Source organism: Crocodylus siamensis, chromosome 9 (assembly GCF_052110815.1).
Source record: "Crocodylus siamensis isolate JL-2025a chromosome 9, ASM5211081v1, whole genome shotgun sequence".
In the NCBI taxonomy this organism is placed as follows: domain Eukaryota; kingdom Metazoa; phylum Chordata; order Crocodylia; family Crocodylidae; genus Crocodylus; species Crocodylus siamensis.
In genome coordinates, this window is record NC_143403.1 from 72288321 (window position 1) to 72300963 (window position 12643).

Genomic DNA, 12643 nt, shown 5'->3' on the forward strand with positions numbered 1-12643 from the left:
TATTTTCCCAGTATCAGTCTCAAAATTTGGTAACACTTCCCACTTTTTAGCTGAAAAAGATATGCTTATATACATGGTGTTTTTATAAAACGTTTAAAAATGTTTACAGCTCGCTGAGCTTCAAATTAATGGATTCTAGGTGTGAGGGGGAATATCCTATAGTCCTTACCACTGTTGTCAAAGCTATTTTCAGCCTTTAAAGGGATTCACTTGCTAGTGACTTGGCAATGTCAAACAAATGTTCAACTTTTATTCTGACACTTCTTGAAGAATTTGATTGAAACTATATATGTCTAGATAACATCCAACAAAGTGCCCCTCTTGCGTTTGTTTCAAGATATTTTTGGAAACAACAGAGTCGACCTTGGACGGAGCTGCTTTTCCAATTTAGGACTTCAGTTGGTCTAAGTGAACAGTTCTGTTCTTCAAGCATATTGTATAGTCACAAATAGCAAAATGGTTTTGTTAATATATGTCATGGCAGATTTGTTTTTCTGCAGTATGTCCTCTGCTAATGGCACTGTTCTGTTTACGAAAAGAACATTATTAGATATTTAACAATTTGCTCCTATTTATAAATGGCTGGCTAGTGCACATTTCCTTTTCCTCTGAAAATCTTTGAGTAATTTCATTTACATGATGCTCGTTCATTTAACAGTTTAGTTGCTTTAAAACTCATATTAAGAACTGGGAACTTTCCTTTGTCTGCTTACTGACATAGAGTCTTGTTTTCCAGCCAGGGCTCTCACAGACTTGATGAAAAGTCTAAATGAGGACAGTGGTAATGCTGGCAAATGCTATGTGATGGGATTGCCACCTGTCCAGATCATCAGAGAAATATTGCTTGTCAAGCTTCAAGTTTAAAAACCAAGGTTAAGTGCCAGGTCCTGTGTACATCTAGTCTGGGGCAGATCACTTTCTTTTCTGGCCTCAGTTTACCAGTTTTGCAATTGTGTCTGTAAATCTTGATTGAATCCACTCAATTAAGAGCTTTAAGTGTTTTGCACTTAATTTTATATCCAGTCAATACATTTTCATTTATTTGTTGGTGTCTTTGCAGCTGTAATGCAGTCTGTTATGAAGCAGAATTACCTTACTGCAATGATAATGCAGTTTCATTGTTGTCAGTGTTAACAGGAATGACAGAATATCATTTTATCCTGTAGAATATTTAATTTCTGCAATCATAATTTTGTTTGCTTTATTTAATTGGCCAGTACAAGTTTATAACCTGGAAACTAGATCTAACTGTGTTGCCAGAATACACCTTGGCAGCACAGTCACGAGCATAGTTCGTATATGCAAAGAGAAAGGTGTATCTACTCATGTTTTTTAAAAAGGAACTAGACTCAACCTTTTTTTACAGGCATAGGTTTATGGCCACCTTACATACTTACAGTGACTGGGGAATCAATTATTGGCATTTAAAAGTCTAATTCTGGTTTGAAGGAAAAAAATCAAGTATATTACTGTTGTACAGATGAACACTAGCAAAAATTAATAAGACCTGTTCCTTGGCAGCTACTTTTAAAAATAAAGTTGTTTCTATGTATAGCCCACTCCACAGGGCAGCTCAGAAATAGGGGTATTTGGTGCATGTATAGTACCTCTCATAATAGGATTTCCAGGCACTTTAGAAGTTTCCATTAATAAAGCCTTTCAACAATCCTGTCAGATAATAATCTCTATTTAGCTATCCATATTTTGTTCTTATTGTCTCTCTTAATAGATGGGTAAATTCAGGGATATAGAAGTTAAATAATTTACCCAGCCCTGCATGATGAGCAACTTCTAGACTTCTTTTCTGATCTCCGCTTCATCTGCCACTGCATGAAGAGTAAGTAACTGTAAATCTGTAGATACATGACATGATCATTTGTTAAAATCTAGGAAGGGAGAGTGATTACCAGCATTAACATCAAATTGGTTTTTAATAAAGTTGTGACTAAACCAGTAATTCTCATCCAGGATGCCAGACCACCTAGGGGTGCCACAAGACCCTTTGAAGGGTCCCCTGCCACGTATGAAGAGATAAGTAGGTAAATGCAGACTCAGGTTCTTCTTTCCCTGGCCAGTGTCCCATCTTTACTGCCCGGCCCCTCTGCAGTGAGGTAAGCACTGTAATAAGTTAGTTCTTGAAATGGGATGCCACTCAATTCACAAAAGTTATGAGGGGTGTCTTGAGAGTCTAATGAGAGGTGCCTTGAGTCTATCAAGGGTGCCTCAAATCTGAAAATGTTGAGAACCACTAGATTAAATTGTAGCATTTGTGGAAGGTTCTTTAAGGAACAGAACCACCACTAATGACAAGTATATTGGAGGTCTTGTATATGCCAGACTTAGGACAAGTTCCTTACAAATTTAGCCAATCCTTGTTCATAACAACATTCCTAATTAAGTTTACCAAAAAAATCCCTGCAGGCCAGATTCTCACTTACACCTAAAGCTCTTATACTTGCAGATGGAGCGGTGCCCTATGAGAAGGAGGATCTCTGTCTAGGAGAGAGAATTCTAAAATTACAGCTCTCATTTGTAAAAGATGCGTTTAATTTTATGGAGCAGACCATATTTTTAAACTGTTTTAGTGGATGTATCAGCCTGGTGTATATGCCTATTAGTCTGTTAATGTTCATTGGTGGCATAGCTGAAGTGCACTAATTAAGCAAGAGCAAATAAATGGTAACTACTTGGCTCTGCAGAGTCAGCAGCAAGGTTTCCTTTTCCTAAATCTTTCTTCCCTGCATTTGACTACCAAGTGTAATTCAGTATTGTCTTCTAAAACGATAAAGGAGTGCCCGTGCATGGCAATGAAAACAAAATATTTACATTTTTTGGGCTGAAAAACGCACTTTTTTGCCAAAACCTGAAGAAGTTTGGTTTTTAAGCAAAAACCTTCTGTTTTGTTGAGCTGCAGTGCCCAGAGTCAATCTGCCTGCTGTGGAGTCTTCTGGAAATAAATCATAATTAAGGGGATTTTTTTCTATTAGCCTTTCCATCTGGCTGTCTTTCTCCCTTGGTATCATGGACCGTGTCTACATGAGGTGTACTTTACTGGTCTCGGAAAACTGGTATATGCTACTAATGCCAGTGCAGTGTTACTGGTAAACCTAAGCCATGTGCTGGTATACTAAACTTGTGTAGACTCCTGAACAAAAGAAGCTATACTGACAAAATTGCTGTTCTGCTCCTGTCTGCACAGCTACATCAGTCAGGGATCACACCTCCTCTTATCCCTATCAAAGCTATGCAAAAAGAAGTCTGAAGTGTTGACATAGCCACAGTTTTTTAGCTGTGTTTCATCTGAATCGCTAACAGGAAAGGTTTTGAAGGCAAATTGGAAAACTAACAACTTCTTTATTAAGAAACTACAAATGAACAAGGATAATATTGTTTTTAAAATTCATTTTAAAAAAACACCACCCTCTTCCAACCCTCCTCCCATAATAGCATATGAAGCGATAGCAGACTCAACTCATAAAACACTTGTCCAGTGCCAGAGCATAATATTAGCAAATTATTATTGGAAGATCAGTGCTTTGAAGGGCAAAAAAAAAGGAATACCAACATATTGGCCTATCCCAGCTCTCACATGCTCTACTCCCAGCTGCTGCTATCAGACAAGGCATGAAGTAGACAGATCTGAAGCAAGTTGAAAGCATCTGAAATGCCAAAACTCTGCATGGGCTTTTTGTTTTTCAAAGAGTACCTTCCTCTCCAGCTCCGCGGTCTGTTCCTCAGACAGCGAGTATGCTAAACCAAAAGACTATCCTGGAAAATCTGTATTTGTCCAAGATTTTTCACTGATAGTGTGTCTTAGGTTTGGTTCCTCTCCCAAGGTAATGTCTTTGGCAACCCCCTGCCAGGTTCCCAACCAAAGAAAAAAGACTCTCCCAGATAATTTTATTCCAGTTTTTATACTTAGCCCAGTCCATTCTCAGGCAGGCTTCAAAGGTTTAGTGAGCAGTCCCACTGGTGTCCACACAAGCTGATTTTATGCTGGGTATAGAATCAGTTGTTCAGACATTATTTAAATATTGCAGTGCTCCTACTCATTCTGTCCATAGGCAGATTCTCCTTTTACTTCCACTGTGTGTTTAATTCAGTCAACAGTAACATCTGTATAAGTTATAAGAAAATTGGGCCCCAAAATCATCCATGGTCAGATCATCAACTGGTGACACCAGCAGTATTCAGTGTGGCCTTGGCCAGCCTCCTTCGCTAATGCATTTAATTCTTAAAAGTAACAGAGAAAGGAAAGAAATCTAAATGTTCAACAACAATAATACCATTGTACCTCTGTTTTCCTTGGCAGTTATCTAATTCCCTTCTATGTTATCCGTTCGGGAATCTGATTATGACCTAGTCAAACAGAAGAGCAATGATATTACTGCTTTAATAACGGGGGAACAGTTTTAGTTCCTTTTATTATGCTTTGCAGGAAAATTCAGGTCCTGCTTGAGTCATTTTAAAGTTATGCAATTCTGTCTTCATATTGTTTCCTACTAAGCCAACATTCAAGGGAATTTCTTAAATTAATGCATTTTTAGAAAGACCAATAACAAAATCAGTCCTGACGATCATAAGTAATGTGACCTCGTTATACCCACATATATTTATCTTGATGTTTTTTTTTTCTCACTGCGTTTGTGCGTCTTGATGCTTTTGGAAGAATGGAATTTGGTATACAGGACTCTTGGTGCTTATTTTCCTATTGTTACAGAAATGTAACAAATAACATGTCTTTAATATTTCTTATTAAGTTGTCAATCAAAGTAAATGTTTCAGTTTCAGTAATTCATGCTGTGATTGTGCTGTGCACAGAAATTTCTCTACTTTAGAATATCTGCCGAATTTGCAAGATGATTGGGATGGCATTTATGATGGCTGAAAAGGTAAGTTTTATTGGAACAAGGGTAACAAGTATATATTGTAATGACATTTTAAATCACTTTAGTATTAACTACAGTAGATTGTTAAGCTGTTGAGCCACAAAAACAGAGCCACGCAGAGGAGAGGACAGTGGGAAATTTTATTCCAGACTTAGGCATTCCAGGGAGCTGAATGCATGACTTTTAATCGGGTCACAAATGCCTTTTTTACATCAAACACGTTTTTCTTTCTACATAAAGATACTTCCGGTGCTATATTACTCCTGCTTAAAATAAAGATACGTAGTGACAAACTCAGGTCAGTGGTTAGGGGACCTGATGCAGAGGCAGAACTAACAAGGTTTGGACCCTGAGCCAGAGCCCTGTGGCAGGTGGGTCAAGGGGCAGGTGCTGAGCACTAGAGAGTGGGTGGTCAGCCTCGCCGGCCCTGAGAAGCCCGGCTGTTGTCTGCTGCTATTTGCCTGCCCCTGGTTACAGCTGCTGCAGCAACTGCTACAGTTGTGTGGTGTCCCTGCACCGAACCGCTAGAGCTGTGGCTTGGGGCTGCTGCTGCTCTGAAAGATTTCTGGTGCCCTGCTCGCCTATCGTAAATTATGCTGCTGACCTGATGTAAGAACTTGTGCCAGACCTGAACATTTCTGTGGTTGGCAGAAATTTTGATTCTTAAAATCCTTGCTGATTGCTGTCGGTTGGGGCAGGGTTGCTTATACATTTTCTTTGAGTGTCTGGACTATTTAGCATCCAGGAAGAAGGCGTTGATATGATTGTTGTTAATGGTGCTGAGCACAGGGGAATAGCAGATGTGAAATTATATTTGTTTAGAAAGTGCACATGTGAGCAAGAGGCTGATGTCAGCTCAGCTTGCCTAGTTTCCAGCACAGGTGCTCAGGAAAAGGCTGTTGGAATTGCTGACTGGTAGGCAACAGGAGCAGAGGCTTAGCTGCACAGCCAAAAGGTACAGGATTGGAGGGAGGGGTTCAGTTTTCTCATGCCTTGTTCTGTTTTCTTAATGTAGAAAACAGGCTTGGAGCAAAAGAACTTACTGAATACAAGTGTGCGTTTTTCTGTGCCAAGTCATTCAGTTAGGCTACAAACAGGCATCGCATATGTCCTAGGATAGACCATTTTATCCCAGAACAAAGCACAGTTGTTCAGATGTCCCTGATAGTTGTACCAGAATTAATCCTAAAAAGGTTCATGGGATAAGAAGTACTAATGGTTTATCTCAGGGCATCACAAAGTGTGTCTGAAAGGTTATCCCAGGACTGCATCATTGAATCAGTGGTAGAAGAGCTGTGGTGCATGCAGCTGCTCACTAACCCCTGATTAGAGGGGCGATGTGTGAACACCCCAAACCCGGGACATTTCTGTTCCATGACAAACATGAGCAGGGACTTGTCCAGGGACAAGTGCAGTGTCTGTTCCTAGCTTCAGTTTATATAGGGTGAAAACCTACTTTTGCTTAAACCCCAAGGGCAAAAGTCCTGCCCCATGGAGAAGCTGATTTTAGTTCAGACCTGTTTTTAGTAAGTAATCTTCCAGCATGTCTGACCTTTGTCCTTTCCCTGTGGAAAAGAATGGTCTTAGAGCTACCCAGTGGGAAGTTTCTGGGGACCTTTCCTTCCTTCCTTTCCCTGACAGAAACCTGATCAGTTTTTGGAGAAATAAAATGATTAACTGAAGTGGGAAGGAAAATGAGCAATTTGCAGAGGAAATGGTCCTGGAGCAATTTGCCTGCAAGGAAGAAACCTTTTTTCCTCCTTGCATGCTGTGTTGGCACAATGTTATTAACAGTCACAGGTAAAAACCAAAGTGAGGTCTGGTTGTGGTGACTGCCAGGGTTGGAGTGGTTTGCTGTGATGCTCCAGCAACTGCCAGCAGGTTTCCTTCCTCAGAAGGGGCAGGTCAAAGCTCTGGTATGGAAAGGTTTGCAGCCATGACCTTGGTAGAGGGGAATTTGGCTTAGCGAGTGCCCAGTTCCACATTCCATGTCACAGGCAATCACCACCAAGGTGTTTGGGCTTTTTGATGGGACAATTTCTGTGAGAACCACGCTTCTCTGTTCCCTTCTAGCCATAAGCCTGGGAATTGCACCTGGCACTTCGCAGCAGTTGAAACCCCTGGCTTTTGACAGAAGCAGTCTCTTATGAACTAGCAGAAAAACTAGAATCAGCCAAGCAGGCCAGTTGCCAGAGATACTTAGATTGCCCTTGTTCTCATCAACTAACTGCTTCATTGGGGAAAATGACTACAAGGAAATTAAAACTGTGGGCAGTTTGTTTTGATAAGGTACAACTTCCCATATACAGTGTAATCAGTAGCACAATCAACTTGTGTCCTTTTCTATCCAGAGGTTGCCCCTCCGGACTTAGCCACCCACCAGAATTTACCAAGATAACTAGACTGTTACACTGGTATAACTCCTTGGGTAAACATGCTTATTTTGCAACCCTAGGTGATTTACACCACTATAACTACAATGGTGTAATTAAACTAGTATAAACACACTGGTAACTTTTTCATTTAGATAAGCCCTTCAACTCAATTGGCTGTGGGAGAAATACAGCGAATGTCCCTCAAATTTGAACGCTGTTAGCAGAGCGAGTCTCCGGGCAGAGGACTCTGGTTGGAGAGGAACAAAGTCCACAAAGGAATTACTTCAATTGCCAATCAGGTTAGTAATTGGGAGAGTCTATATCAGTTCAGGTGGTGCCCTGACACAAAGGAAATGGTGGAGGATGGAAAAGAAAGGAAATGTGTGTGTGCCTGTGCTTAGACCAGTCAACCATACTGCACCAAACTTCTAGGAATCAAAGTAGGGCAAAGGTAATGAGAATGACAGATTAATGACTATGGCATAATGAAAGAAGCACAATAATTAGATGTCACGAGCATAGAACATCTTTTTTACTATAGCAATATTCATTTAAAAGGCAAATTTGATTAAACCCACAATCAAATTAGGAAAGTAAGTACAATTTTAACTAGGAAGGTCTTGCACATATACTATCTCAGTTTGGTATGTGACGATAGATTTCTTTGGCCCTGGATTAAAAATGAATATCAATTGCTGGGGTTATTTCACCCCACCAATCTCCTGCCCAGAGCAGGGGGCCTGGACCTGATGATCTCACGAGGTCCCTTCTGTGAATCTGTGTATTTTCCAATTAAGACTGGCCATGCATGCACTATCACAGCTTTGTCTAGGGGACTTAATATGCCTTTCCTCTAATTCTCCTAGCCCCTGTCTACAGTAAGATAAACATATTTTTTAAATATGTTCTAGCTAATGTGTAAAAATCCCAGTGTTGAAAAGGTAAGCTCTAAGTATCATATGTATTAGTTGGCTGAGATAAACCCTTGACCCTCCCCTAGAATTTCCCCATCCTAACAAACACATTACAGTTCAGCTTACTCTGTCTGCACTCCAATTTTAACATGTTTTACCTAATACATAGTACAAACACATTTTTTCCTAGTCAAAGGCAAGACCTTAGTGAGAAGTTGAAAAGGAAATAAGCTATGGTATTTCTAATTACCTCCATGTGTCTGAAAGCTCCATGGTACTTAAAACTAATAAAACTGCATAGAGTTCCTTTAGGACATCTTCTACATCCAGCTCTAGGATCTCAGTCCTGACGCACTGAGAATTGGAAGACAGATATTATTTAGAAAATTAGACCCTCAGCAGGTCACACTTTCTGTTCCATAGCTCAGATCTACCATCTCTTAATACACATTCTAAAAAGTATTAAGGTTCAGTCATGGAAGCACTGTAGGTGAATGGCACTCCAATGTGCGATCCTAATCAAAATAATCAAGGATTTTTTCTTCTTCTTTTCTATTTCAAATTTTCTTTTTCCTATTTTTTGCTATTGACAGCTCAGTCAACAACTTAAGGTAGTGCTAATTTCTTTTCTGCAACAAACAACTATTCATCATTCTAGATATGTTCTAAATTAATAACAGATTACACAGGGCGGAGTCAAAAATATTTCTCTACGATTATCAGGCTATGTAAATGTGCTTTAACCTGAAATTTCACTTGTCCAGGACTCTAACTAGAGCTCTCAAAATGCTTAACAAATCTTAATGATCTCAGCTGGTCTACACATGGAGTTATTCAGGCACAACTAGCCCTAAATAATTAAATATTGGGAAATGTATGCTGCAACAAGAATGCCTTATTCCTAGTTAGTCCTTAAGCTAAGGGTTTGTCAGGCAACAAATTGCAAAATAAGCCAGGTTGTAAATTTAAAATGCAAGTGTTTTCAGCACCAATTCCTTGTGTATGCTTCCACTGCACTGAGTGATTGGGTGACTGGTGCCTCCCAAGTGTGGGAAGGCACCAGATCACCGACGGGTGGGGGAGAGAAGAGGGATCCTTCAGCGGCCAGTCGCGGACTTTGGGTTTCACGACTGGCACTTCCAGGGATTGCACAGCTGATCTCGGGGTGCGCATGCACCCGTGTGTACCCCCTATGGTCACCAGTGACTGAGTACCTTTGTGAATATCACGCTGCTGCTTGTTGTGCGTGAGGACCGGAGATAAAGCTTCGGGACTTTTAGCAGGCGATGGGGTCATGCAAGTCCGGCTTGCACGTTGTTGTGATTAAACAATTGACAAGGAGCAGGTGGGGTGATGAGAAAAATTGAAGGGTTTTAATTACTTATGGCTGCAGCCGTGGGTGAGAGAAGACAGAAGCAAACGAGGAGGATACAACTGGCAGGATGTGCTGACATGTCACGGTGAGTACAAATGGCGTCCGAGGTTTGCTAAGCGCGGATGGGAGGCGGAGTCTGAATGATCAGGCTAGCATCCCTTGTTACAACGGAGTGGGTAACGAACAACCTTGCTCCGGTGCAGCTAGGCACTCCCTTTTATTACTTAGCTGACGCACGCGATCATGAGGGGTAAGTTCGCCCTATCACCTGTTTGATTTTTTTTCAAAAAGCGAATGCTTTAACTTCCCTCCCTGGTCCCGTGGCATGGAGGGCGGGGACTCCCGCCACCTTGTTGCCTCGCACACTAGCGCAATTACAATAGGGAGACAGTGAATATTAGATTCATCCATGGGCATAGAGGATTAATTTGAATTATACAAAGGCACACACAGATGATGTGTAATAGGAGCTAGTGTGGAGCAACCTTTCCACAACAACTATATCATGAGATTGCCCCACATAGACAAGCCAAGAACAGGTTGCCCTGAACCACTTAACTAAACCCAAGACTCAATATTTTGTTTTATTTGCCGATTTATTCAAACAATTTTTATTCTTTTTAGCCTTTTTAAAACGCCACATTTTTGTTTCCAAATTAACAGTTGATTTTTTCTTAAATATGAAAATTAACTGTTTCTGCATTTCTAAAACTAGACATTTCATTTAAAATTGTCCAAACAAAATATTTAAACATTTTCAACATTTCCACCAACTTTAGCTAGAACTACTCAATTAATTTGGCTTGGATACATAAAGTTTTGGTTCCTCCAAAACCTCATTTTTGGCAAATTTACTATTTCCTCCAAAAAAAAAAAAAATCCCAGACCTTGTTAGTGGTACTAAGACCTCTGGGATTGTATCCCTGGTTCGTTGTGCTGAAACAAACTGTATTGTCTTCTATTTCAGAATAATTGTCCTTTTTGAGCTCTGTGGGGATTTGTGGGAAGGCATTGGAGAAATAACATACAAAAAACTAGAACTCTTGGTTCCAAAATGATTGGAGGAATAATGGCACTTGTGTTGAGCTAGGCTGCATACATACTATAAACTAAGCACAGTAATGATCAGTTGCTGATAGCCTGGGGTAATTCTAGCCTCAGGCTAAATCCCCTGATGGGACAGGCAAGTTGAGTTAAAAGTACTTCAGTGTTTAGCTGAAGAGATTTTGTGTGTGGATGGATCACAAGTAATATCTGAATTAACTTTGCAGTGAAGAGAAGCCTTTAATGGCTTGCTGGATGGCACCTCGTTGGTAGCAGAGTGAGGAATACAAACCAGCAATAATGCTTTTCTGATCCTTGCTCTAATCATTAGCCTACAGTCCTTCCCACTATCTAGGTTTTTTCCTCATATATATATACTGGAACCTATATAATATAGTGCTTTTCTTTTGGGAGCAACAGATACAAATCTTCCAGTATTGGTGTCTGAGTGGTGGTTTTGAACCACTCCTGTGAACAGAAGGAAAACAGACTGCAGCAGACTGAGGAACAGGTTAGGATACAGAAAAGAAGTATTACTTCACACTGTAGCTGCATTACCTAAATGGGAAAAAATGTCAAAGCACAACTGCATCTTCCACCTGCTGAAGGCACAGCCCTCATTTTTACTTTTAGGTATGGTCTATTGTAGCAAAGTTACCTTGCAACCTCTTTCATGTAAGACCTTAAACAATGTTGAGTTTCTTGTGTCACCAGCTGCAGTGTCCAATAGTTACTGAATATAAACTTGAGTGTCCACTTTCTCCAAGTCCATGCCTCAATAATATCTTTAAACATAATAGTCCCTGCCTAATGGCTTGATTTCTCATGGGGAGGGAGATGGAACATTTTGTGTTCTCTTATCTTCTATAGCGATGAAACAGGAGGAGCACCACAATACGAAACCAAATCTACTGCTATTAATACAGCATCCCAATGATAGAGAAGAGATCTGTTTATTTACCAAAGGTAGATAGATGTCTGCCTCTGACCTTTCCACAGCCTCCAAGTTTCAGCTGGGAATAGATTCCTCAGAACTGGGTGCTCTTTAGATGAACTACATTTCCAGAAGAGAAAAGAAAGAACATATACAGGAATATCTTCAGGAATAAAGAATGTCAGGCTGCGAATATTCAGAAGACATCCAGCCACCAGAGGGGTCCATGGTCACTTTTATCACCTGGGATTACATAATCACCCAGTATGTATCTTCGCTCCTTGCTATTAGCCAATGACATATTTGACTAGCTATCACCATATTTAGGCCAGCTAAGGTATTTATTGATTTGATTTCGATGCTGCCATTCCCAATAATCAACCGTTCAGGTTCTCTTGCTGGATCAGAAGGTGCCGAAGGTTCCACAACATGTGAAATAAAGGTGAAGGTTGGATGAGGAGTCTGTCCTTGCCTCCAGTAGGATTTTTTCCTCTTCTCTAGATGCCGCTAGAGATGTGCTGGCAGAGCAGCTAGGTTATTTCAGTACGGCTCCAGAGGCAGAACCTGGATGCATGTTGAATGCCTCCACTCAACACAAATTAAAATTATTACCTGATCACTGACCTGGGGTGTCAAAAGCAACAAGATGTGCCACATTACTCCCTGGTGCACTGCTGGCTAAAGGAACTTGGTTAATTATGCTAGCCCAGTGGGCCATCTGGGCTGTTTGGATGCTACTAAAACATGTAGAGAAGGAGTAGAAGCTACTTTCACTCCTGGTTCATGAAGGAAGTACTTGATTTAGGATTGCAATGAGAAGAAGTTTGTTTGAGATCTTCTTCCATAACCGTTGCCCACCAAGTTCCATGGCAAAGTAAATGCTTGGTAACGTGCGGTTTAATCAATCTGAATTAATGTCTGTTTATTGCAATGGTTTGACTGGATGCTAACACCAAGAGTTCCTTGACCATCATTTAAATCTGTTTCACTTAATTTGCCAATGACATTAATTTAAACAAGGGTTAAAACCATTTAAGCACATGAGCATGACAGACTTGCCCTGGTTTAACCAGCATGAGTTACAACTGATTTAGTTAGGTGCAATTTCTGTA